This window comes from Schistocerca piceifrons, chromosome 10, assembly GCF_021461385.2.
Source record: "Schistocerca piceifrons isolate TAMUIC-IGC-003096 chromosome 10, iqSchPice1.1, whole genome shotgun sequence".
Lineage (NCBI taxonomy): Eukaryota > Metazoa > Arthropoda > Insecta > Orthoptera > Acrididae > Schistocerca > Schistocerca piceifrons.
In genome coordinates this window covers 134,895,157-134,921,208 of record NC_060147.1, presented here as the reverse complement: position 1 = coordinate 134,921,208, position 26,052 = coordinate 134,895,157, and the positions used below count along the sequence as shown (strand labels likewise).

General features: G+C 44.5%; 1 protein-coding gene across 1 annotated transcript in view; it reads left to right on the top strand.

Moving 5' to 3' along the window:
- The first annotated feature begins 8,101 nt into the window (after window positions 1–8,101).
- Window positions 8,102–26,052, top strand: part of LOC124718847 (juvenile hormone epoxide hydrolase 1-like) — a 95,424-nt gene continuing 77,473 nt past the window's right edge. The window contains exon 1 of the mRNA XM_047244471.1: window positions 8,102–8,171. The gene's annotated coding sequence lies outside the window, so the exon portion shown is untranslated. The remainder of the gene's footprint in view (window positions 8,172–26,052) is intronic.

Here is a 26,052-nt window from a genome sequence, read left to right as displayed (position 1 = left end):
ACAGGGGGAATATCAGCTACTACGAACAGCTTTTGCGCACTTACAAGCTCAGTTGCGGCAAACTGCAGGGTTAATCCCGCACGTCCACAGGAAAAGAGGATGGTTAGGCGCAGGTGGCCATATCCTAAAAACTGTTTTTGGGACTGCTGACGCGGAAGATATATAAAAATTATTAATGAGACGCTACAGCAGGTACAGGATAATGTGAATAGCAACCAGGGACTGCTAGATCTTCACACAACCCAATTAGAGAGTTTGGAGAAAGATGTAGTTAATAATACGCGCCAATTGCGAGCTTTGGCCGCGACCTTGATGTCCCACATTAAGGCCACAGTCGACACAACCAATCACGACTTGGGTATAATCAGGTACCGGTTGGATAACATCTATTCACAGCTGATAATCGCTAAGCTGCTTCGTTTTCTTGCTGATAGTATTACGGAAGCACGCATAGAAGCCACAGAACTACAGGAGGCTTTGTTGCACGCAATGCGCGGGCACCTAACCCCGGTTCTGTTACCTTCGGAACAACTTCGGGAAGGATTACGGAAAGTTCAGTCGGAATTGCACGCATCCCTGGAGGTACTGACGACATTAACAGACGAACACTTATCTCTGTACTCCAAAATGGCCACTGTTACCCGTACACGGACGGGTATCCTGCTGAGAATTCATATCATAATACCATTAACATGTAAGGATTGCAAATTTGAATGTTATGCCTTGCATACATATCCAATGAAGTGGGAAATTTTGCAGAAATTCGTACAATTAACCGTTCGGGAAATACTGTTAGTGGCATGTAGCAGACAAGCTCACGCATTCCTCATTGCACATGACTTGCTACATTGTCAAACAGGTCCAGTTACCATCTGCCCCGCGAAATTGTTACACACTGTTCCCAAATCTTGTGTGTATTCTCTATTCTCCTCTCAAGAACCAGTTGCGGAGTGCCCTAAGGAAATTATAGCAGGCACGGTGCAGTTCTTTCAGCAAGTGGGTCCACATTGGGTATTCCCAGTAATGATTACTAGAGTTACAATCATGAGCATAACACACACATTGGTCCATGCACCTGACCAATCGGTGTGATTCGTCATGAAAGAAAATCTCACTCTTTTGAATAGCACATGAAACCCGACTTTGCTCGCCTCTTTGGACCGGATGCTAGCAGCTCAGAATGGATATATAACTATGGAACATCTTTTTCAGCGAGTGCATGAGTACTGTAGTGAGCATAAGCAACGCTTACTAGTTATTGGATCATAAACCACCACCACCTGTATTTTTATCTTTGTTGTAGAATTAGTGTACTATCGCCTCAAGAGGTAGGTAGCCGAAATCCCGCCCCTTCCAACCTTTAACCTAAGGCTCCAGACAAAATCACTGAACAGTTGTGAGCCACTGCAGCAGAACACTGAGTAATGTTTATGAACAAAGATTAGACTGGGGATAGAAGTGAATGAACACAGTGTAAAAGTGAATCAATCCCATTGTGTTTGTGAAGTGAACTGTAGTTGTTTTGACTTTTTGGTTGAATTTGGGGACGAATTCTTTTCGTATGGGGGAGGAATTGTAGAGGACGAGGGGCTATTTTTAGGAAATACGGTGCGAAATTGTGATTTAGTGTGTTTCAGTGCGCGATGCGCCAGCCTCACGGCAGACGGTGGACGAAGGCCGGCCAGCGCGTTATGCAGGTGACACACACATCCATGCCCGAGGCAGGATTCGAACCAGCGCCCGTAGCAGCCGCGTGGTTCCGGACTGAAACAAATCCGTGTCATTGGCAGAATCTCCAGACATGAATGAGTGTTTCGATCCTCCAAAAAAGGGATACGAACGTGAACGGAAATCAACCGTCTTTGACGATTTTAACAAAGAGCTCGTGCGTAGAACTGTACTTCGATATTACGACAGAGGAGAGTATCCAACGGCTAAAAAAATAGTCTGACTTCCGTGAAAAAATTAATTACTCGGGCTCAGAGACCTCTGTTCTTCGTCTTCTCTGCTCCCTTGGTTTCCGATTCAAGAAGTGTAATGACGGACGGAAATTCTTAATGGAACGCAGAGACATTGCAGCAGCAAGAGCCAAGTTTTTGCGTACAACGCACTTCTTGCGTGCTGAACACAACAGGCCTGTAGTGTCACTGGATGAAGCATGGGTTCCACAGAACCACACCAATAAGTATATATGGCACGACTCCAAAGGAAGCGGCGGTTTGAAAGGTAGAGGTGGCCGATTAATCATCGCCCACGCTGGTTCATACCAGAGGCCAAACTTGTTTTTCCTTGAGGGGAAAAGTTCCTGCCAATCCAGTACTATTCAGAAATGAATGGAGAAGTTTTTAAGAATTCGTTTAATCGCCTGTTGTCTGCGCTGGAAGAAGGGTCAATTATAGTGATGCATAACGCCAGCTATCTCTCCATTCAGACAGAAAAGCTGCCACGTTCAAATTGGTGCAAGGTAGATGTTATGGTGTGATTAAAGAGAGAGAATGTTTCATTTTCAGTCGATGAAGCGAAGGCTGAACTCCTGTCTAAGGAAGAAATCGTAGGTGCCAAAAAGACTTACGACTTAGATCAACTGACAAACGAAATGGGACACCAAGCGGTTCGTCGACCAGCGTACCACTGCCAGTATAATCCCACTGAATTAATATGGGCCCAATTAAAGCGAGAAGTAGCGAAAAGAAATACTACTTTCAAACTTGCTGATGTCGAGAAGTGAACACACGAAGCTCTTGACAATGCTACTCAGCAGGAATGGGAGAGGTGCGTAAAACACGCAGAAGCACTGCAAGAAACTGATTTCTTGAACCAGGGTTTAAGAGACATCGTAGTGGAATCTGTGATGATACACCTGGCGGAAACAAGCACAAGTGAATCTGAGGACGCAGAGCCAGAACATCCTCCAGTTTAGGTAAGTGCCGTCTATGTTAAAAGCTGACTTGATTTAAATGTTTGTCCATTCATTTCAGTTACAGAGGGCATACTGCGAATGTTTCTCCCTTACAGTAGACGTCTGATAAATTTATCACAAGTGGTGGCGATTAGTTTACTCGACAGTAACCGTCAATTAAAATAAGATTGTCAGTTCTGCATTAATTAACAACAGTTTTTCGTAAAAACCTGTATCGAATGTCTTTACATTCGAGAAGAGCATATAAATCTGTGATATTTGACGACTTTTACAAAAAACTAGAACGTAGAAATGTATTACTTTAGTATGGCAGAGGATAGTATGCGGTGGCTGGAGAAATACAGGGTAGTGTCCGTGATAAAACTGATTATTCTGGCCAGTCACTTCAATGCATTGTCTTCTGCGCCCACTTGGTTTATAGTTCAGAAACTGTAATTATGGACGAAATTTGTAACACAAGACAGGGACATTGCAGAAATAAGAACGAGGTCTTTGTGTACCAAGCACGTATTGAGTGCTGAGAATAATAGGCTTACAGCAAATTTAGATAAAACTTGGGTTTCACAAAATCTTTCGAAGATATATTTCGCTCGACTCCAGTGAAAATATTGGCTTCAAAATAACTACAATTACTTTTGCGTAGCGTATATTGGCGTTTTGAGTGACGGATGCAATGACGAAAGATATGTATTAGCAGCGAGTAAAATATTTTCGGGAAGGAGGGAATATTCTCGGTCATATTAAAACGAGCCGTCGGAACAAAACTCTTGGCGACGGCCTCTGTACGTGATACGATACAATAATGATGTCTGAAATGTTACCAAAAATAATTTGGTAGTTTTCTCGCGGGAAGTTTCTTCGCAGTCCTACATAACGAAAATTCATCAGCGACTACATTTTTCGCTGCGCAGTAGGCACAGTTTCACACCTCTTCATCATCATCATCATCATCGTCATCATCATCAGCCAATTCAATCATTAAATGATGTGGCCTCTTCGAGTCGTGGATTCAGGCAGGCTTTCAGCAGTCTTCTCCAAGTGGGACGGTCTTGGGCAGTTCTCTGCCAGGTGTTACCAGCGATCTTCTTGATGTCTTTGTCCCATCTGTCTGATGGTCTTCCTCTAGGCCTCTGCTGCTCTCTCGGACTCCACTCCAGTACTAGCTTCGTCCATCTGTTGTCTTTTCTTCTTGCGACGTGGCCAGTCCACTGCCATTTCAAGGAACCTACTCTCTCTAAGATGTCATTAACCTACGTCACAGACCGGATGTCATCTGCCCTTTTCCTGTCCTTTCTTGTATAGCCCAGCATTGATCTCTCCATGGCTCTGTCCTAAGTTTCCCTTTTGTAAAAAATTTTTATAATAATTTATTTTTTATCTCAGAATACTTTTATGTTTCTGAGATAAAAGACGCAGCATATGTATCTGTAAACTTTGAGGATGTTCATTTTTTTCAGTCCAGTTACCTTAGTGATTCTGTTACTACTACAGGTTGAAGTAAAAAATTATTGTCCTCCAAAGTTTTCATTTTTTTTTCCTAGCAGCTTCTGAGAATTTTCTTTTGGAAGGTACTCCATCATATTCTAGACTAAAAATAGAGTTGCCTATTTTTGTTGATTTTTTTACAAACATTTGAAGTTATCACTATAAAAAAAACTGGCAATGCTGTAAGACGGCGAGATGACCTTGAAGCCCTGTTTTCGTGTGGCCACTCTAGTCGACGTGATTGTGTCAAGCAGGACATTATTAATGCTGTATTCGAACATTAACTACTTATTTTTCCCTCACATCCGCATTAACCTACATTTTTCCATATTTAGAGCTAGAATCCATTCATCACACCAACTGGAAATTTTGTCAAAGTTGTCTTGTATGACGTTAACAGTACCGTTGCCTGCCCCCCCTTACCTCTCCCCCCTCCCCTTCCCCGCCGACGACGTGGGATGAGATAGATATCTAGCGGTCACTGGCCCTGCAGGCCACGCGCTGCTTCCGCACACAAACTGCCTCCATTCCTCCCTGTCTTGTGGCCGGCTCCTCCAGGTGTCTCCAGTTCCCAGGGCTGCTAGGTCCTTCGCCAGGTCGTCCATCCAGTGCTGTCTTGGTCGTCCTAGGGGGCGTTTGGTGTTTGGCTTCCCCGCTAGTGCCATCTTCGCCTGGCATACGAGCTACATGGCCCACCCATTGTATTCTTTTGCTCTTTATCTTCTGTAGGATAACTATCGCGTCTGAAGGTAGATTTCCTCGTTTTTCCTTCTCGTCCATTCTTCGTTATCTAAAACTGGTCCCAGTAGCTTCCTCATTACTCTTCTTTCAAAATATTAATAGTTTTTCCCTTTCTCGCTTAGTCATGCTCCATGTTTCTGAACCGTACATTACTGCTGGGCATATCACTGTGTTGTAGATTTTCACCTTAGTGTTCACTGAGATCGATTTAGAACCAAGCGTCCCTCTGAGAGTATGTATGCATTTCATTCCCACTGCTATTCTTTCCTTGATGTCCATTTTTATGTTGTTGTTCGTGGTAAACCAAGATCCCAAGTATTTGAACTGGTGTACTCTCTTGAACATCTCGCCATCTATCTCTTCTCTTCTTCCTAATTGCATGAACTATGTTTTGTCTGGATTCACTATGAGCCCTACCTTCTGTGCATAATTGTCCATTTTCTGGTACATTCCTTTCAACTCGTGCTTTGATTCACTTAATAGTACTACGTCACCTGCATATGCGGGACAATTGAAGTTACCTCCCATCTCTACTCCAGCCCACTCCTGTTGCCTACACTCTTTTATTACTTTCTCTAAGATGACATTGAACAGAACACATGAGAGAGAGCATACCCTTGTCTGAGGCCTGTCTCAGTCTCGAATGTTTCTGATGTGGCTCCTCAGACACGTACTGCTGCCTTTGACCCTTCCATACAAACTTGCACCATTCTCACTAGCTCCTCGGGGATACACACATTGCACTGTATAGGATATTCCTGTGGATGCTGTTATATGCACGTTGAAAATCTACGAATAGGCTGTAAATATCTTTATCATATTCCCAATGTTTTTCAAACGTCTTAGTGTGAAAATGTGGTCTATTGTGGATCTGTTTGGTCGAAAGCCAGCTGGGTACTCCTGCATGATGTTCTCTATGAATGGTTGCAATTTTCTGAGGATAACGATGGACAGCACCTTATACGTTACATTCAACAAGCTGATTCCTCTCTAATTACCGCATTCCATGTTGCTTCCCTTTCTGTATGTTGGGCATATTGTAGCCAATTTCCATTCTTCTGGCAGTGTCTCCTTCCCCCCATATAAACTGGATCAGTTTATATATCTCTAAGTTTAAACTCTCCCTCCCTCCTTGATTAATTCTGTTGTTATTCTGATCTTCCCTGGGGCTTTGTTGCTTCTGAGTCCTTTGATTGCGATCTTCATGTCTTCTTCACTAACTTTCCATTTTTTTCATCTTTCCTTTTCTCTCTAGTGTTTGCAGGTAATATCTTATCTTGGTCTGGGCGATTCAGCAGTTCTGAAAAGTATTCCTTCCATCTTTCTACAATTCTCTCCTTGTCATTTATCAAGTTGCCTTTCTTATCTCTAATGAAAAATGTTGGGCTCTGAAATCCACGTTTCCAATTTTTTATGTATTGGAAGAATTGCTTTGAGTTCTTGTTTTGGCTCTCTGCCTCAACTTTTTCTAGCAAACAGGTTAGATATATTCTCTTCTGTGCTCTTAGGATTCGCTCTGTCTCCCTTCTGATGTTGAAAAAATGTTTCCTTTTCTGCTCATTCTCCTTGATCTTCCTTCTCTTTTCTGTAGCCTTCTGGCATGTCTCGTTGAACCATTTCCTCTTCTTCATTACCTTTTTTCTTCCCAGTATATCCTCCACTACACTTAGACCGTGGACTTTATTTCTTTCCACCTTTCCTCCACGTTCTCTCTTGGTTCCAGGGTCTCTAGGGCCTCAAAACGGTTTTTGATTTCTATAGCATAGTGTTCTTTAATGGCACTTTGTCGTAGTTTCTCAACATTCGAAGCAGGTTCTAGTGTCCCCTTCATCTTATGCATGTAGGTGAACATGACTTTGAACCTGCACACAATGAGGAAAGGGGCCTGACGCACAGTCGGCTCCTCTATACGACCTGACGTCCATGACTCTATGGCTATAACGCTAGCCCACCAAGATGTGACCTATTTGGTTGGTGGTCCTTCCATCCGGTGAACACCATGTTCTCTCATGTATTCTCTTGTGTTCTTTGAGATAGCTAAGTTGATTTCATCCTCTGACCATTCTTATTGGTCTCATCATGCAAACTGTGCCTTCCTATAGCCGGTATGTAGAATTCTTCTTTTCCTGCTTTTCCATTAAAATCTCTCATCACTATCCTGATATTTCTAGTTGGTGTGCTCTCAATTGTTTGTTCTAGTTGGTCACAGAACTCTTCCTTTCCCTCATCTGTTTTGTCCCCAGTTGGGGCATGAACATTGATGAATGTGATGTCTGACACTTGGTTTCCAAGTACTATGTAGGATATTCTCTTATTAACAGATTTGAATTCCTTCACCGAATTTGCTTTGTTATGTATTACAAAACCAGTGCCGAATTCGTGTTTATCTACACACCCGCCGTAGAATAGTGTGTATCCATCCTCTTTGTGAGTTCCTTCTCCTAGCCATCTTGTCTCTGGTACCGCCACCAGGTTCAGTTTATATCGATTAATTTCTGAGGCCATACTCTGGATGGTTCCTGCTCTATTCAAGCTCTGAACATTCCAAGACCCAAAATTAAAATTTCTAAATCGTATGCCGCTTGTCCTTTGCAGTTTTAGTATTCCGTTGTATCCATCCACGTCCGAGGCAAGTTCGTTTTTCGTAACAAATTTTTTATACGACTGGGTTGTTAGCCCAGTGCCCAACCCCCCTCCTTAATCCGGATTTGGGACCGGCAGTGGCTGTTGCAAGGCAAGTGACCCCAGGCGGAGTTACTACAAGGGATGAGGGGGGATGAAATTACAATAAAGGAAGAAAATAAAGAGAGTTTAGAAAAACAATGTGGCAGTAGGAGTAGGAAGACGTGCCTCAGAGCGCACATTCCTAAGACTTGGACTGTTGGCTGCGTGTATCGTAACCGGCAGTAGTTTATCGCGGCTCCTCGTATCTCGCCGTGAGATAACGCCGCAAATGGGCTGCACTGCGCCGCCTTGTGCTCACTCGCGACTCGACTACAACGCACTTCTCAACTCTCGCAGTCGGGTAAGAACTTTCCTCATTTCAGTTTGTCTAAAAGTCTTCCTCTGTAATAGGAGGAGTGGTTCTCAATTATTGGAATGCCGTATTTTGGCCCAATAAATAGGGAGATGCTGAACCTGCAGGTCTGCTTTGACCGGCGACGTCATCAAAATGGTGGACATAAGCATCGTACTGGAATCTACACTATGTGATCGAAAGTATCCAGACACCCCCAAAAACATACTTTTTCATATTAGGTGCATTGTGCTGCTGCTGCCAGGTACTCCATATCAGTGACCTCAGTATTCATCAGACATCGTGAGAGAGCAGAATGGTGCGCTCCGCGGAACTCACGGACTTCGAACGTTATCAGATAATTGGGTTCCACTTGTGTCATACGTCCGTACGCGAGATTTCCACACTCCTAAACATCCCTAGGTCCACTGTTTCCGATGTGACAGTGAAGTGGAAACGTGAAGGGATACGTACAGCACAAAAGCGTACAGGTCGACCTCGTCTGTTGACTGACAGAGACCGCCGACAGTTGAAGAGCGGCGTAATGTGTAATAGGCTGACATCTATCCAGATCATCACAGAGGAGTTTCAAACTGCATTGGGATCCACTGCAAGTACTATGACAGTTAGGCTGAAGGTGAGAAAACTGGGATTTCATGGTCGAGCGGCTGGTCATAAGCCACACATCACGCCGGTAAGTACCAAACAAGGCCTCGCTTGGTGTAAGGAGCTAAACATTGGACGATTGAACAGTGGAAAAACGTTGTGTGGAGTGACGAATCACGGTACACCATGTGGCGATTCGATGGCAGGTTGGGGATATGGTGAATGCTTGGTGAGCGTCATCTGCCTGCGTGTGTAGTGCCAACAGTAAAATTCGTAGGCGGTGGTTTTATGGTGTGGTCGTGTTTTTCTTGGAGGGGGCTTGCACCCCTTGTTCTTCTGTGTGGCACTATCTTAGCACAGGCCTACCATGATGTTTTGAGCACCTTCTTGCTTCCCACTGTTGAAGAGCAATTCGGGGATGGCGACTGCATCTTTCAACATGATCGAGCACCTGTTTATAATGCACGGCCTGGCTGGGCGTTGTGACCGAGCGGTTCTAGGCGCTTCAGTCCGGAACCGCGCTGTTGCTAAGGTCGCAGGTTCGAATCCTGCCTCGGGCATGGATGTGTGTGATGTCCTTGGTTAGGTTTATGTAGTTGTAAGTCTAGGGGATTGTTGATCTCAGATGTTAAGTCCCATAGTGCTTAGAGACATTTGAACCATTTTTTTTGCACGGCCTGTGGCGGAGTGGTTACACGACAAGAACATCCCTGTGATGGACTGGCCTGCTCACAGTTCTGACCTGAATCCTATAGAAAACCTTTTGGATGTTCTGGAACGCTGACTTCGTGCCAGGCCTCACCGACCGACATCGATACCTCTCCTCAGTGCAGCACTCCGTGCTGCCATTCCCCAAGAAACCTTCCAGCACCTGGTTGAACGTATGCCTGCGGGATTGGAAGCTGTCATTAAGGCTAAGGGTGGGTCAACACCATATTGAATTCCTGAGTTACCGATGGAGGGCTCCACGAACTTCATTTTTAGCCAGGTGTCCGGATACTTTTGATCACATGGTGTACATTCATTCATAACAGACAGGGTGTACGAGGTGCGGATACAGGGTTAGAAGGAGGTCTACATCTTCATTGATGGCCTAGAAACCACTGGAAGTGTACGGCAGAGGCTACTTCCCATCATACCAGTCTGTTTTACTCGATGACTTTCCGTCAGTAACTACGAACTGTGACCTCTCTGACAGGAAATCACAAATCCAGTCACATAACTTAGATATTTTATAAACACGCAATTTCACTGCAAGCCGCTTACGTGGTACACTGTCAAGAGCCTTCCGGAAATCCAGAAATACGGAATCGATCTGATATCCCTTCTTAATAGCGCTCAACACTTCAAGTGAATAAAAACCTAGTTGTGTTTCACAGGAACGATGTTTTCTAAACCCATGGTGACTGTGTGTCAACAGGCCGTTTTATTCGAGGTAATTCATATTGTTCGAACACAATATATGTTCCAAAATCCTGCTGCATATCTGCGTTAATTATATGGGCCTGTAATTTAGTGGATTACTCCTAATACCTTTCTTGAATATTGGTGTGACCTGCGCTACTTTCCAGTCTCTGGGTACGGATCTTTCGTCGAGCGAACGGTTGTGTATGTTTGTCAAGTATGGAGCTAATGCATCAGCATACTCCGAAAGGGAAGGAATACCAAATTCTGGAATCTTTTTTTGTGAGGGCATTTCCGAAGGCCGTGTTCAGTAACTCTGCTTTGGCAGCACTGTCTTCGATAGTATCTCCATTACTACCGCGCATAGAAGGCATCGATTGTTCCTTGCCGCTAACATAATTCACATACGACCAGACTCTCCTTGGATTTTCTGCCAGGTTTAGAGACAAAATTTCATTGTGGAAACTGTTATAAGTATTTCGCACTGAAGTCTGTGCTAAATTTTGAGCTTCTGTAAAATATCGCCAATCTTGGAGATTTTGCATCTGTTTAAACTTGGCATGTTTGTTTCGTTGTTTCTGCAACAGTGTTCTAACCCGTTTTGTGCACCAAGGAGGATCAGGTCCGTCGTTCGTTAATTTATTTGGTATAAATCTCTCAATTACTGCCGATACTATTTGTTTGAATTTAAGCCACATCTGGTCTACACTTCCGTTATTAATTTGGAATGAGTGGAGATTGTCCCTTAGGATGGCGTCAAGAGATTTTTTTATCTGATTTTTTGAATATGTATTTTCGTTTATTTTTGGAGGATTTGGGGGTTACAATATTCAGTCTCGCTACGACAGCCCTGTGTTTACTAATACCTGAATCGGTTTTGATGCTCGTTATTAACTCAGGATTATTCGTTGCTAAGAGGTCAGGTGCGTTTTCACAACCGTTTACGATTCGCGTGGGCTCATGAACTAACTGCTCGAAATAATTTTCAGAGAATGCGTTTGAAATCCCTGGACCAGCAGGACAGAGCGGGTGAGGTTACATTTGTGGAAAGGGGCCAAAATAAGTTGCTGTAGTTAGACTCAACATATAAATTTTACTAGTTAAAACAGAAAATAATATAAGCAAAAATTAAAAACTCTCAAGGTTTTAACTAAGGAGCTCCTTTGATTTGATTTAAATCGGCTGAAAGCCACATTCGAAAATCCATGGCCCAAGGCCTAAGCGAGGAATTGAGATACAGGAGTTGTTCTGGGAGTTTCGCTTCTTTTAAAAAGGCCACACATTAAGGAAGAAAAGTGTTACGGCTTAAGGCAGAGACAAAGTTTTTAAATGTTAATTCTAAACAGGCTGAAAACTCGGCTGAAGGCCGCGTATCAACAAACAATTTAACGGCTAAGGCCTAGGAAGAAGAGCTTCCAATTTAAAAAGGATGAAGGCCTTATCTTAAAATATTTCGTGTAAAACTGGGCTGAAGGCCTCATACTAAAGAATAACAATGTCATGACTTAAGGGCAAGACAAAGTTTTTGAATTTCTAATTTAGAAGAGATTATAACTCGGCTGAAGGCCACACGCACCATGCAGGAAACAATTTTGCGGCTTAAGGTCTAAAAGAACAGCCTTGCAGTTTAAGTAAGCTAAACTCGGCTAAAGGCCACACACGGTACTTGAAAATGAAAGGAAATGACTATGCAGAACACAAGGAGCGGCGCTCATAAGGTTCCAATGGTCGGCCTGGGAAGGAAACACTAATGCACGCTTAGGTGAGACAGGCAGCCCGACCGACAACCTCTTAATCGGAAGGCAACACAACCAAGGGACGGTTCACGACCGACCGACTGACCAACAGTCAAATCCAACTGCACAGATAATGGAAAATATCGGCCGATGAAGAGTAAACCGAGATACCAATAACTTCAACTGGACCTCACCAAGATCAAGGCATCAAACACACACCCAAGACGAGTTTAAAAGAATCCGAAAACACAAGTCACAACTGTTGAGTCACTACTGGAGGCTGCAGATTCTAGGCAACAAAACACACGACTTGTTATCACACACGTCATGGGCTGAGGGAACAACAATCCACAAATAACAAAGAAATTGTAACAGTTGTGTTTTAAGAACAGGTAACTAATTACCCAACTTGCGGATCCTGCTTCGGAAGAAAGCGAAAAGTCGCACTCACAGCCAGCGCCTACAGATGGAAAAGCTAGTGCCCGCCGCCAAAAGCCCCGGCCTGGCTTCGGGCTGTGGAGACTGCGTCGCTGCTCAGTTCCGACGAACCAACCAGGTCCAACCACGTCCCGAGTCGGAAAATGGTGTTCGTTCTGAGGATGCAAAACGTCGTCGACTCAGACGACAAGCCGAGCAGATGACCAACGGCAGCCCACCTTCCCGGCGAATACTAACACCAAACGGACCCGACTGTTTCTGGCTGCCAACTCTTTCCCGACTGCTGCTGGTGTCAGAGCTCAGCAGACCACATGTCGCCATCCGACGATCAGGCGACCGACCGGCCGAAGGTCTACCGTCGGCGTCGGCGTCGGCGTCGACCACGGTCCCGGCGCGTTCGTGCACCGTGCGGACCCACCTGCTGCCGACTGCCAACACCGTGCTCGACTGCTGCTCCCAACTGAACTGACTCCCTTCGGACGGACGACGTGCCGGAGACACTGGCTCGGACCCAACAATGCAGAGGGAACACAGCCGACATCTCTGCACAGGAAGGATCGGATTTGGATTGTTTGGGGGAAGAGACCAAACAGCGAGGTGATCGGTCTCATCGGATTACGAAAGGACGGGGAAGGAAGTCGGCCGTGCCCTTTCAAAGGAACCATCCTGCCATTTCCCTGGAGTGATTTAGGGAAATCACGGAAAACCTAAATCAGGATGGCCGGACGTCTGCACAGGAAGGATCATACCCAAAAACGCGTCGTCGATGAGGCGACGGACCGAACGAACAACCAACGGTGGTCCCCGCTGGTAGTGTCTATGCGGACCCCACTAGGGCTCCGTCCCCGAATGCACTGGTGCTGTGTCCCGACCGTCTTCCTTGTCCGTCTCCAACACACTACCACCCGGAAATACTATCGGCCACTCCAGAGATGGTGCTCTTATCGATACGTGCTGCTGCTGCCACTCACGGGCATGTAAGGCAGGAAGTTAGTGACGCCAGTACATGGAATAAGAAAAAGGTGGCAGTACCGTAATAGAAGATGACAAACAATGGGTGCAATGAAAACTGCAGATGGTTGGAAAATAAGAAGTAATGAGAAGATCTACAAAAATATAGAGAAAATATCTGAAGTAATGGCCAAACGAAGATTAACCTTTTTTGGACATCTCTACCGAATGGATGGAAATAGACTAACAAAACAAATACTCCTATATTTCTGGAAGAAGAAATCGACAATAGCGTGGATCACAGAACTAAGAAAAGATCTTGAAAGAAATAACATCAAAGAATCAGAAATAGCAGAAAGAAACCGTTTTAAAAACAAAGTATTAAATTTGGAAGGCTTTCAAAGCAGAACAAATAAAAAATCGGGAACAACATGGACAGAAGAAAGGAAGAGACTTCATGGGGAGAAAATGAGGGAATACTGGAAAAATAGGAAACAACAACAAAGGAAGAAGAGGAACTGAAGTTGTTAACGTGATCCTAATTGGTCAATACGATTGTAAAAAAAAAAAAAAAAAGCGTGAACACGAGGCGTGCACGGCTCAGCTTTTAGCACAATTTCGGATGTTGTTTTAAGCGTACCACCAGAATTAAACATGCATTTTCACCAACATATCGAGCGTAAATTAAGGTCATCACCAACAATAATCATATGAGCCGGCTGCGTTTTTGAAATCAAACTCAAGTTTTCTTTGAACCTTTCAGCAGCTGTATCAACTGAATTGGGAGGTCGGTCAAAGGATCCAGTTATTATTTTATTCCGGTTGCCAAGAACGACCTCTACCCATACTAACTCACAGGATGTATCTACTTCAATTTCGCGACAAGTTAAACTACTCCTAACAGCAACAAAAACTCCATTGCCAACCGTGTTTAGCCTGTCCTTTCGGAATACCGTTAGGTTCTTCGCAAAAATTGCGGCTGAGCTTACATCCAGCTTCAGCCAGCTTTCAGTGCCTATAACGATTTGAGCTTCAGTGCTTCCTATTAGCTCTTGGAGCTCTGGTACTTTCCCAACACAGCTACGACAACTTACAACTGTTATACCGATTGTTACTGTATCTACGTTCTTCCTGTGGTTGGCCGGCACCCTTTGTGACTGAAGCCCTTCTTGTGTTTTCCAGAGACCCTCTAGCCTAAAAAACCGCCCAGTCCACGCCACACAGCCCGTGCTACCCATGTAGCCGCCTCCTGCGTATAATGGACACCTGACCTATTCAGCGAAACCCGAAACCCACCCACCCTTTGCCGCAACTCGAGGAATCTGCAGCCTTCACGGTCAGAGAACCGTTTGAGCGTCTGATTTAGACCTTCCACTCTGCTATGTACCAGACATCCGCTCAGAGATCTGGGTCAGCGACAGTGTCAGCCACAGGCAGCACCTGGAACCTGTTTGTCAGACAAACCGGGGAGGCCTTACGTGCGGCCGCCTGGGAAGTCTTTCGCCTCCTGCTTCGCCCCGGGGCGACCTCCCACCCTACCGCAGGTGAGGGGTCAGCCTCGGTGCGAGCAGTAACTGTGTTGGCCACCGGTGAGGACCGATCGGACGACTCTGACGCGCTGGACGTCCATTGGGTCCCCACGGCCGGCCCACAACAATGGTGCCCATCCACTGCAGCATCAAGCTGTGTAAACGAAGCCATTAAAGCCTGACGCTGAGAGCGAAGTGTCACCGACTCGGCTCGCATCTGCACACAACAATCGCAGTCCCTGTCCATACTAAAGACCGTCGGAAACTAAACCATATAAACGGACTATCGGCACATCGTGCGCAACTCTAGTAGACTGACGAAAACGCAGGAACTATGGTTGACTCTGAGCACTATGGGACTTAACATCTGAGGACATCAGTCCCCTAGAACTTAGAACGACTTAAACCTAACTAACCTAAGGACATCACACATATCCATGCCCGAGGCAGCATTCGAACCTGCGACCGTAGCAGTCGCGCGGTTCCGGACTGACGCGCCTAGAGCAGGAACTATAATACATTAGATTACTACGCAGATCCGAAGCACTCAGTTGAAACTAAATAATTCGCCTCTGATTAGAAACTTGTAATATGCCACAAACTCCGTTTACTTTCCGACGCAAACGAAAACGCGAGAACGGTGGCTATTAGAGATTAAATTAACACACAGAAACTCAAGAAACTAAACCATTAAAGCACATAGACGATGATATAAAATTCTCTCGTGTTTAGGAACTCTTAAGTGACAATATCAGTCACTCCCAAGCTGCTGCTTGTGTCTCGGCCGGCTGCTGCTGCCTGAGTGACAAACGCCAACCAATTAGGTGATAAACCCTGTATATTTCATTACCTCTGTGTGGTGCTACCAGTCATGAAATCGGCAAAATTTTAACAAATGCTGTGTCTAAACATTTTGAGGTCAGACTGATGGGAATATAATGTTAAGCCAGCTTGCGGTAATTTTAACATCTGATGAACTCCTGCTGTGCCGTCAGGGCCTGCATCACTGTCATAAAAAAATGGATCACTGTTGTCATTAATATACTCGCATAACATCCGCGTCTTCATTGATTACAAGGTTTCGATGTCAATGTCACGTTGACACTGAATAAAGAATGTATAAATACGTTAAGACGAAACTGCATATGTGGCCGTCAGGTGCTTTCCAATAGCATATTATTAGTTACGGTTTTTTTAAATTAATAATAAATGTTAAATTAAATACAATTAGCCTACTCTACAAATAACCAAAATACACTACTGGCCATTAAAATTGCTACACCAAGAAGAAATGCACATGATAAAAGCAACCACCTCTGGCCGTAATAACGGCCTTGATACGCCTGGGCATTGAGTCAAACAGAACTTGCATGGCGTGTACAGGTACAGCTGCCCATGCAGCTTCAACACGATACCACAGTTCATCAAGAGTAGTGACTGGCGTATTGTGACGAGCCAGTTGCTCGGCCACCATTGACCAGACGTTTTCAATTGGTGAGAGATCTGGAGAATGTGCTGGCCAGGGCAGCAGTGGAACATTTTCTGTATCCAGAAAGGCCTGTACAGAACCTGCAACATGCGGTCGTGCATTATCCTGCTGATATGTAGGGTTTCGCAGGGATCGAATGAAGGGCAGAGCCACGGGTCGCAATCTGAAATGTAACGTCCACTGTTCAAAGTGCCGTCAATGCGAACAAGAGGTGACCGAGACGTATAACCAATGGCACCACATACCATCACGCCAGGTGATACGCTAGTATGACGATGACGAATACACGCTTCCAATGTGCGTTTACCGCGATGTCGCCAAACACGGATGTGATCATCATGATGCTGTAAACAGAACCTGGATTCACCCGAAAAACTGACTTGTTGCCATTCGTGCACCCAGGTTCGTCGTTGAGTACACCATCGCAGGCGCTCCTGTCTGTGATGCAGCGTCAAGGGTAACTGCAGCCACGGTCTCCGAGCTGATAGTCCATGCTGCTGCAAACGTTGTCGAATTGTTCGTGCAGATGGTTGTTGTCTTGCAAACGTCCCCATCTGTTGTCTCAGGGATCTAGACGTGGCTGTACGATCCGTTACAGCCATCCGGATAAGATGCCTGTCATCTCGACTGCTAATGATACAAGGCCGTTGGGATCCAGCACGGCGTTCCGTATTACGCTCCTGAACCCACCGATTCCATATTCTGCTAACAGTCGTTGGATCGCGACCAACGCGAGCAGCAATGCCGCGATACGATAAACAGTAATCGCGATAGGCTACAATCTGACCTTTATCAACGTCGGAAACGTGATGGTACGCATTTCTCCTCCTTACACAACAACGTTTCACCAGGCAACGTCGGGCAACTGCTGTTTGTGTATGAGAAATCTGTTGGAAATTTTCCTCATGTCAGCACGTTGTATGTGTCGCCACCGGCGCCAACCTTGTGTGAATGCTCTGAAAAGCTAATCATTTGCATATCAAAGCATTTTCTTCCCGTCGGTTAAATTTCTCGTCTGTAGCGCGTCATCTTCGTGGTGTAGCAATTTTAATGGCCAGTAGTGTATAAGAAATCAGCTAAAGCCCTTAAAGGAATGGCCAAACAATTTCTTCCTGTTGCCTAACTTGAATCTTTGGGTTGCTGGGAAGAAACTGTCATTAAATGAGGAAGTGGTGTCAAGGGCTATTTAGCAGAGTTTGACACAACGTATTTTTTCTGATGGAATGAGGAGTTTGGAAGATCGCTGGGCCAAGTGTGTTTCCTCAATAGAGACTATGTCGAGAAGTAAGGTGCGTTGTTTACGAAAGAAACATTTTCTTGCTTTTTTCCAGGCGTGTCAAACCATCATAATATTAACAGTTCCTGAGGTTAGCCGCAGGGATACCTCAAGGTTAAGGACCGTAAGTCTCTTAGGAACAGCTACATAGCGCTGGTTTACCTGCCGGCTCATATACGGTAGATGCTGTTATGGTCTTCAGTCCGAAGACTGGTCTGCTGCATTTCACCATCCTAAAGACCTCTGCGCAATCCCCTTCATCTCTGCTTAATTACTGCACCTACTTGCTATATTCGAATGTCGGCCTTCCCCTCCAATTTTTAGCTGCTACCCTTTACTCCATCACAAAACTGACGATTTATCGATGCTTCATAATGTGTCCTGTCAACGGATGTCTTATTTTAGTCTGGTTGTGCTATAAATGTCTTTCTTTCCGAGTTAGATTTAGAAGTTCTTCATTAGCTACCAGACCTTCCCGCCCAATCTTCAGCATTCTCCCACAGTACCACGTTTCAGAAGTTTCTATTCTCTTCTTGTCTGAAATGTTTATCGTCCACATTTCACTTCCCCAATTTCTCTTTTCTAGTAATGCTTTCCCTCCTATTGCCCGTCTGCCCAAGTAGCAAAACTTATCTAGTACTTTTAGGATCTCATATCCTAATCTAATTCCCTCAGCATCAGCTGATTTAATTCGACTTGCCTTCACAAAAGAAGACGAAGTAAATATTCCAGAATTCGAGTCGAGAACAGCTGCCAACATGAGTAACGTAGAAGTAAATATCCTCGGAGTAGTGAAGCAACTTAAATCAGTTAATAAAAGCAAGTCTTCTGGTCCAGACTGTATACCAATTAGGTTCCTTTCGGAATATGCTGATGCATTAGCTCCATACTTAACAATCATATACAACCGTTCGATCGACGAAAGATCCGTACCCAAGGACTGGAAGATTGCACAGGTGACACCAATATTCAAGAAAGGTAGTAGGAGTAATCCATTAAATTACAGGTCCATATAGTTGACGTCGATATGCAGCAGAATTTTAGAACATGTATTGTGATCGAACATAATGAATTGCCTCGAAAAAAACGGTCTATTGACACAAAGTCAACATGGTTTTGGAAAGCATCGTTCTTGTGAAACACAACAAGCCATTCATTCACATGAAGCGCTGAGTGCTATTGACAAGGGATTTCAGATCGATTCCGTATTTCTGGATTTCCGGAAGGCTTTTGACACGGTACCACACAAGCAGTTCGTAATGAAATTGCGTACTTATGTAATACCGTCCCAGTTATGTGACTGGATTTGTGATTTCCTGTCAGGGAGGTCACAGTTCGTAGTAATTGACGGAAAGTCATCGAGTGGAGCAGAAGTGATTTCAGGCGTTCCACAAGGTAATGTTATAGGGCCTTTGCTGTTCCTTGTCTATATAAACGATTTGGGAGACAATCTGAGCAGCCGTCTTCAGTTGTTTGCAGATGACGCTGTCGTTAATCAAATAATAAAGTCATCAGAAGGTCAAAACAAACTGCAAAACTATTTGGAAGTAATATCGGAATGGTGCGAAAAGTGGCAGTTGACCTTAAATAACGAAAGGTGTGAGGTCATCCACATGAGTGCTAAAAGGAACTCGTTAAACTTCGGTTACACAATAAATCAGTCTAATCCAAAAGCCGTAAATTCAACTAAATACCTAGGTATTACAATTGCGAACTACTTAAATTGGAAGGAACACACAGAAAATGTTCTAGGGAGGGCAAACCAAAGACTGCGTTTTATTGGCTGGACACTTAGAAAATGTAACAGACGTACTAAGGAGACTGCCTGCACTACGCTTGTCCGTCCTCTTTTGGAGTGCTGCTGCGCGGCATGGGATCCTTACCAGATAGAACTGACGTAGTACATCGAAAAAGTTCAAAGAAGTGCAGCACGTTTTGTATTATCGAGAAATATGGGAGCCAGTGTCACAGAAATGATACAGGATTCGGAAGTCATTAAAAGAAAGGCGTTTTCCGTTGCGACGGAATCTTCTCACGAAATTTCAATCACCAACTTTCTCCTCCGAAGGCGAAAATATTTTGCTGACACCGACTTACATAGGCCTCGTGATGACTGGATGTTATGTGATGTCCTTAGGTTAGTTAGGTTTAAGTAGTTCTAAGTTCTAGGGGACTGATGACCGTAGATGTTAAATCCCATAGTGCTCAAAGCCATTTGAACCATTTCGACTTACATAGGGAGGTACGATCACCAAGAAAAAAATAAGGGAAATCAGAGCTCGTAAGGAAAGATATAGGTGCTCATTCTTTCCGCGCGCTATACGAGAATGTAATAACAGAGAATTGTGAGGGTGGTTCGATGAACCCTCTGCCAGGCACTTAAACGTGATTTGCAGAGTATCCATGTTGGTGTAGATGTAGACTACATCTACTTACCTTTGTTTTACTTTTGTTGATGTTCGTCTTATAATCTCTTTTCAAGTTAATATCCTTTCCCTGCAATTGTTTTTCCATCTCCTTTGCCGTCTCTACAGTGTCATCGGCAAACCTCCAATTTCTTATTTCTGAACTTAAATTCCTTTTCCAAATGTCTCATTGACGCAGTATACATACACCGCTCAGAAAAATTAGTGGAACTTAATTTTTAGCGTCTGCCATACTCCTCTGAGCAGTAACTGAGGACCGTATACGTTACCAAACTATACCTTTACCTCTCACAATATAAGCACTGAGCAAATCGTCATTACATCTTTGATAGCTTACATAAAAAGGACTGAAATGTCCAACAGGTGTCGAAAACAGTGTGGAAACAATCATTCACCGTCACCCACGGGGATTTTCACTGGACTTTGAGAGCTTCAGTAACATTCATGCCCTCCATGAGCGTTTATCACCACCTAAGACCTATGTAGCTTGCTCCATAGGCGTATAGGTCTACAGAGATCACCCTGTGGTATTCGGTGCCGCTCTTTAATGACAGCCCACGAGAGTTCTTGGACACTCTGTGGTGGTACAGGACGATCACGAACACGACTATCAAGCATGTCCCACATGTGGATGATGGGGTCTAGTTTTCTCCAAGAAATTCGCTAGGCCATGATATAATATGTCTTAATATTTTTATCCGTCTTATTTTCTAGGAGGTCTCCAATAAACTGGCACACGGATGTTCCACATTCACGTAATATGTTTGCGAGGCGACGGAGCGGAATCGAACCGGAGGCTTGCTGGCAGTCGGGAAGCCGAGTAGTGCTCGGATGAAGGGCGAGAGTTGTCATTGCTACAGCTGCTCGAGAGATATGCTTTAACACGGTGACTTTCGAAACATTCCTTATCGGAACGGCTTTCCCATGATCTAGAATGAACTCTGATTCTCTGATATGTGTCAAAGAGCATGAGTTGCATAACGTTATCTTATCTAGACCCAGCGGTGGCTTAACACTATCTGGGTCATTCGCCACTGCTGTAAATAAAGTTGGAGATGACTTGCACAATTGATTGGACTGCTTACTCAAATCCTTACCTCACCCTGTCAGTGCTAAGCGCCAACACGTAACCTGCGTGTCTCGTGGAAGTTACAACCTAGCGTGCTGGCTGAGAGGCGGTTTGCTGAGGCACCAAACTCGCAAACTACAGGGCGACGGTTCAAATACTCGTCCGCCTGGCGAGATTTAGGTTCCACAGTGATCTCCAGAAAGCGCTTAAATCTTTCGTGACTGAATGAATTAAAATTTTGCGTGTATCTGTAAAAACTTGTTTCCTTCTTTTGGAACGGGTACGAAGTCAGGCCATGTTTCTAAATTTCGATTGTTGTTTATAGTTTCATAATTATTTTAAGTCGGACGTGTATGTCTCGCTGGACTCGCCGAGGAATAAACGGTCCCTTTAAATGTATTCTTCCTCATCAGGACATACACTGACAGAAAAAATCGCAGCACCGAAAAATAATGTAGAGTAACGACATTTCGGTAATACATTTGCCTAGATAACATATTTAGACAACGGCCTTGCCGCAGTGGATACGCCTGTTCCCGCGAGATCACCGAAGTTCAGCGCTGTCGGGCGTGGTCGGCACTTGGATGGGTGACCATCCAGGCCGCCATGCGCTGTTGCCATTTTTCGCGGTGCACTCAGCCTCGTGATGCCAATTGAGGAGCTACTCGGCCGAATAGTAGCGGCTTCGGTCAAGAATACCATCATTACGACCGGGAGAGCGGTGTGCTGACCCCACGCCCCTCCTGTTCGTATCCTCCACTGAGGATGACACGGCGGTCGGATGGTCCCGGTAGGCCACTCGTGCTTTAGATAACATATTTAAGGGATTAACATTGCGAGATCGCAGGCTTATGTAAGCCATTGCAAATGTGAAACGCTGGTATATTAATAACCGGCGCAGCTGCCAGAATGTTGAAAGCAAGCATGCGGACGTGTGTGCATTATGTTGTACAGGTGCTGGATATCGGTTTGTTGCACTCGGTCGGTCAATACAGAGCCGGTTATGCTGTCTGTGGATGACGCAAGAGTTGTCGTCTGATGCTGTCCCATGTGTGCTCTATTAGAGACAGATCTAGTGATAGGGAAGACCAAGGTAACGTGTCAACACTCTGTGCAGCAAGTTGGGTTACAATTGCGGTATATGGTCGAGTGTTATCCTATTGGAAAACAGTCACTGAATGCTGTTTATGAATGGCAACACAACAGGCAGAATCAACAGACTGACGTACAGTTTGGCAGTCAGGGTGCGTGGCATAACCAACAGAGTGCTCCTGCTGACGTACGAAACCGCACGCCAGACCATCACTCCAGGTGTAGGTCCAGCGTGTCCAGCATGCAGACAGGTTGGTTGCGGGCCCAAAGCTGACCTCCTCCTAACCAACGAAGGGCCGTCGCCTGCACCGAGGGCAGAACCAACTTCCATCAGAAAATGCAAAAGACCTCCAACCTGCCCTCGAGTGAGCTCTTGCTTGACATCACTGAAGTGGCAAACGGCAGTGGTTTGGGGTCCGTGGAATGCACGCTACAGGGCGTCTCGCTCGGAGCTGTCGTTGAAGGAACCGGTTTCTAACAGTTCGTTTGCCACTGTAGTGGCAACTGTTACTCAGATTGCCGCTGGAGATGCGGTACGATGTAGCAGAGCCATACGGCGAACACGAGGTCTTCCCTCTCGGTAGTCCTAAGTGCCCATCCAGAGCCCGGTCTTCTTGTGATCGTTGATTTCCGTGACCACCGCTGCCAGCAGTCATATATAGTGGCTACATTCCTGTCAACCCTTTGTGCAGTATCGCAGAAGGAACATCCAGCTTCTCACAGACCTACTAACAGACCTCGCTTTAACTCAGTGAGGTGCCGATAATAGCGTCTTTGCTACTTAACGAAATCTTGATTGACATCAATTCACAGCGTCCAATCCCAAAGGCAGCCATAGCTCAGCACCGGTACAGTGTGCACTTGAAGCCAACCTAATTTCCATCCTCTTAGTGGCTCTACTGGTGCCGCTCTTACACTACTGGCGCCAAATCAGAATAGACGTCATCTTTCAGATCTAGAAACACGCCTACCAACTTCCGTTTATGTGGCACAACTGCCTGGTGATGCGATTTCTTTTCCGTCAATGTATACTCTAGCATTCTGCGTGGTGTCTGTTTGTTCTAAGTCGTGTCTCCCTACCACACGCTCTGAGCGTGTTTTTTAGGGAATTGACTAGTTTGAACCTGGGACCTGTTGCTGGTAAGGAGACGCCAGGCCACACACAACATGTAGAGTTCAGAAGAGTTTAGTGAGACTAGCGATGATATAACCAAATACTTAATGATTTCAGCGTCAGCTCCACTGCACTCCCTGTAAAAGAATCTTAACACTAACTAAATTTAGTGGAAGGGGTTCAAGGCTATCCTATTTTTTGTTAGCTGGTAAAATAACGGCGAAAAAGCAGTTAACTTTACCATTGGAAATTTTATTCTACTCACAAAACGTTGTTTATAAATTGCACTATTGATAAAAGGAAATATTTTAATACAGGATGATAAAAACCAACTGCGTTCAACAAAATGTCAACGAATATTCCCTGAATGGGTTTCCAAGTTTTTCAAGTTCTATAATGGATCGAAGGATGACCTATGCCATATCACATCTATAGTTAGGTTTAAATTAAGTTTCACAAAGGGGAAAACTATCAAAATGGTGTACAGTGACCCTCAATTATCTTTAATTACTTATTTAACTTGTCGTAAATTACAGTGGCTGATGTGGCTTCTCAATAATTATATAACAGAAAAATCATCGCGTTTCAGATTTTAACTTACGTAGCAAATGTGAATACCATGAGCTTTAATTGACGATCGACACTAGTACTACGCAAAAAGGGGATGTAACAGGTGAGACTTCTGCAGTTCTGAGTGAAGCTTTATGCGCTGTTATGCGGCATCGCGTGCGTTCATTACCTTGTCGCTGTTCGTAAGGGGGGCGGCGGGCAGCACAGCTCCGCTCACCTCGCCGTCTCGGAAGTAACTCTTCTTCTAAGTTCTCTTTACTACAATTTACCGAAGTTCGTTTAAAAAAAACTATCTGGCTGTGTTTTCATCTGACCAATCAGGGACTCAATGTTAACCTTAAGGTCCGCCTACAAAAATTCTGTCTATCCAATGGGAAACGTTATACTTTTCTGGTGGGGCAATGTTTTTAATGTTTGCAACGTAACAGAGACGCGTATAGTCTCACGCTAAAACTTGCAGCTGGTGTGGCCCTTTTAGTGTTATCGTAGGATCTATACTGTTCTTCTGGAGGGCTCTATCTTTTAACATGGGCTGGGGGTGGTCCTGACGTAACAGACGCGAAAAAGTCTCACGCTAAAACTTGCGGTTGGGGTGTGGTCCTAGCGGTTAGGTGGCGACGTGGGTGTCCGTCCCTTATCGTAGGGCCTTCTCGCTTACATGACTCTGCTCTCGGCTTCTGTTCTCGTTTCTCCCCTCGGAACTGCGTCTGTTTCACGGTGGGAAGGTATGACATGCATTTAGGCATTCTTGTGTTAGTCTGTGGTATTCCATTTGCTCACTCGTTGATCGTATTACTTTGGTTAATTTAATGTCAGGATTTATTCGGAGCTATGTGACATACTGCCGGATTTGCTATCATGTCAGGGTTTTCATGGAAGGTGTTGGATTTGCCTGACACCTTACAATACACTCCACTTAAAATGTTTTACTATAGAATAGAATCTGTAAAAAGAAGAAAGTAAGTACCATTATCATGTCAGACAAACTTATTTGTTCACTCCGTAACATTTTTAGGAAGTTTTTCGAAACATGGCTGAATACATAGTGAGACGCTCTGCTAAATCCGCAGGACAGGACAGGTATTTGGAATTGTGGAAAGGGACCAAAATGAGCTGCTCTCAGTTACACTCTAACACATATAACTTTATCTGACCAAACATTACAATGCAAATTCTTGAACTTAGTAATCGGCTGAATACGCCACACTATCTTATGCCTTAAGGGCACAACCACTTAAATTTAGAAACGCCTCGTGATGACTGGGTGTTGTGTGATGTCCTTGGGTTAGTTAGGTTTAACTAGTTCTAAGTTCTAGGGGACTGATGACCATCGATGTTAAGTCCCATAGTGCTCAGAGCCATTTGAACCATTTAGAAACGGCTAAAAGTCATTGAGTTAAGATTCAGACCCAAAACAGAATATTTAGCAGGCAAAAGGCCTTGCGTAAGTAAGTTCTATAACTTGGCTGAAGGCCGAACAAATCTAACACTTGAAAAGCAAACAAGTTTAATTTAAAGACGGCTGAAGGCCCATGATTTAAGACTCAAGGTAAAATTAAATTAAAAAAAACACAGCATAAAGCCTTATTTTTCAATTCGACTGAAGGCCCCAAACAGTCTGATGCTTGAAAGATAAATACTTTAATTTAAAAACTGATGAAGACCCCATGACTTAAAACTCAAAGTAAAATAAATTTAAACAAGAAAGCCTTATCTTAAATTAGGCTGAAGGCCCCAAAACATCTAACACTTGACAAGCAAGATACTTTAATTTCAAAACGGCTCAAGGCCCATGACTTAAAACGCAACTAAAATAACCTTTAAAGGCAGAAGGCGCAAGGCTTTATCTTTAAACAATACTTTAATCAGGCTGAAGGCCTAAACGATCTAAGACTTGACAAGTAAAGAAATTTAATTTTGAAGTGGGTGAAGGCCCATGACTTAAAACACAACTAAAAACAATTCAACTTTAATTCAAACCATCGGCTATGAGCCGTACAAATACACACAACATACAAATAACAGCGCGGGGCTACCCGAGCGGTCTAAGGCGCTGCAGTCATGGACTGTGCGGCTGGTCCCGGCGGAGGTTCGAGTCCTCCCTCGGGCATGGGTGTGTGTGTGTTTGTCCTTAGGATAATTCAGGTTAAGTAGTGTGTAAGCTTAGGGACTGATGACCTTAGCAGTTAA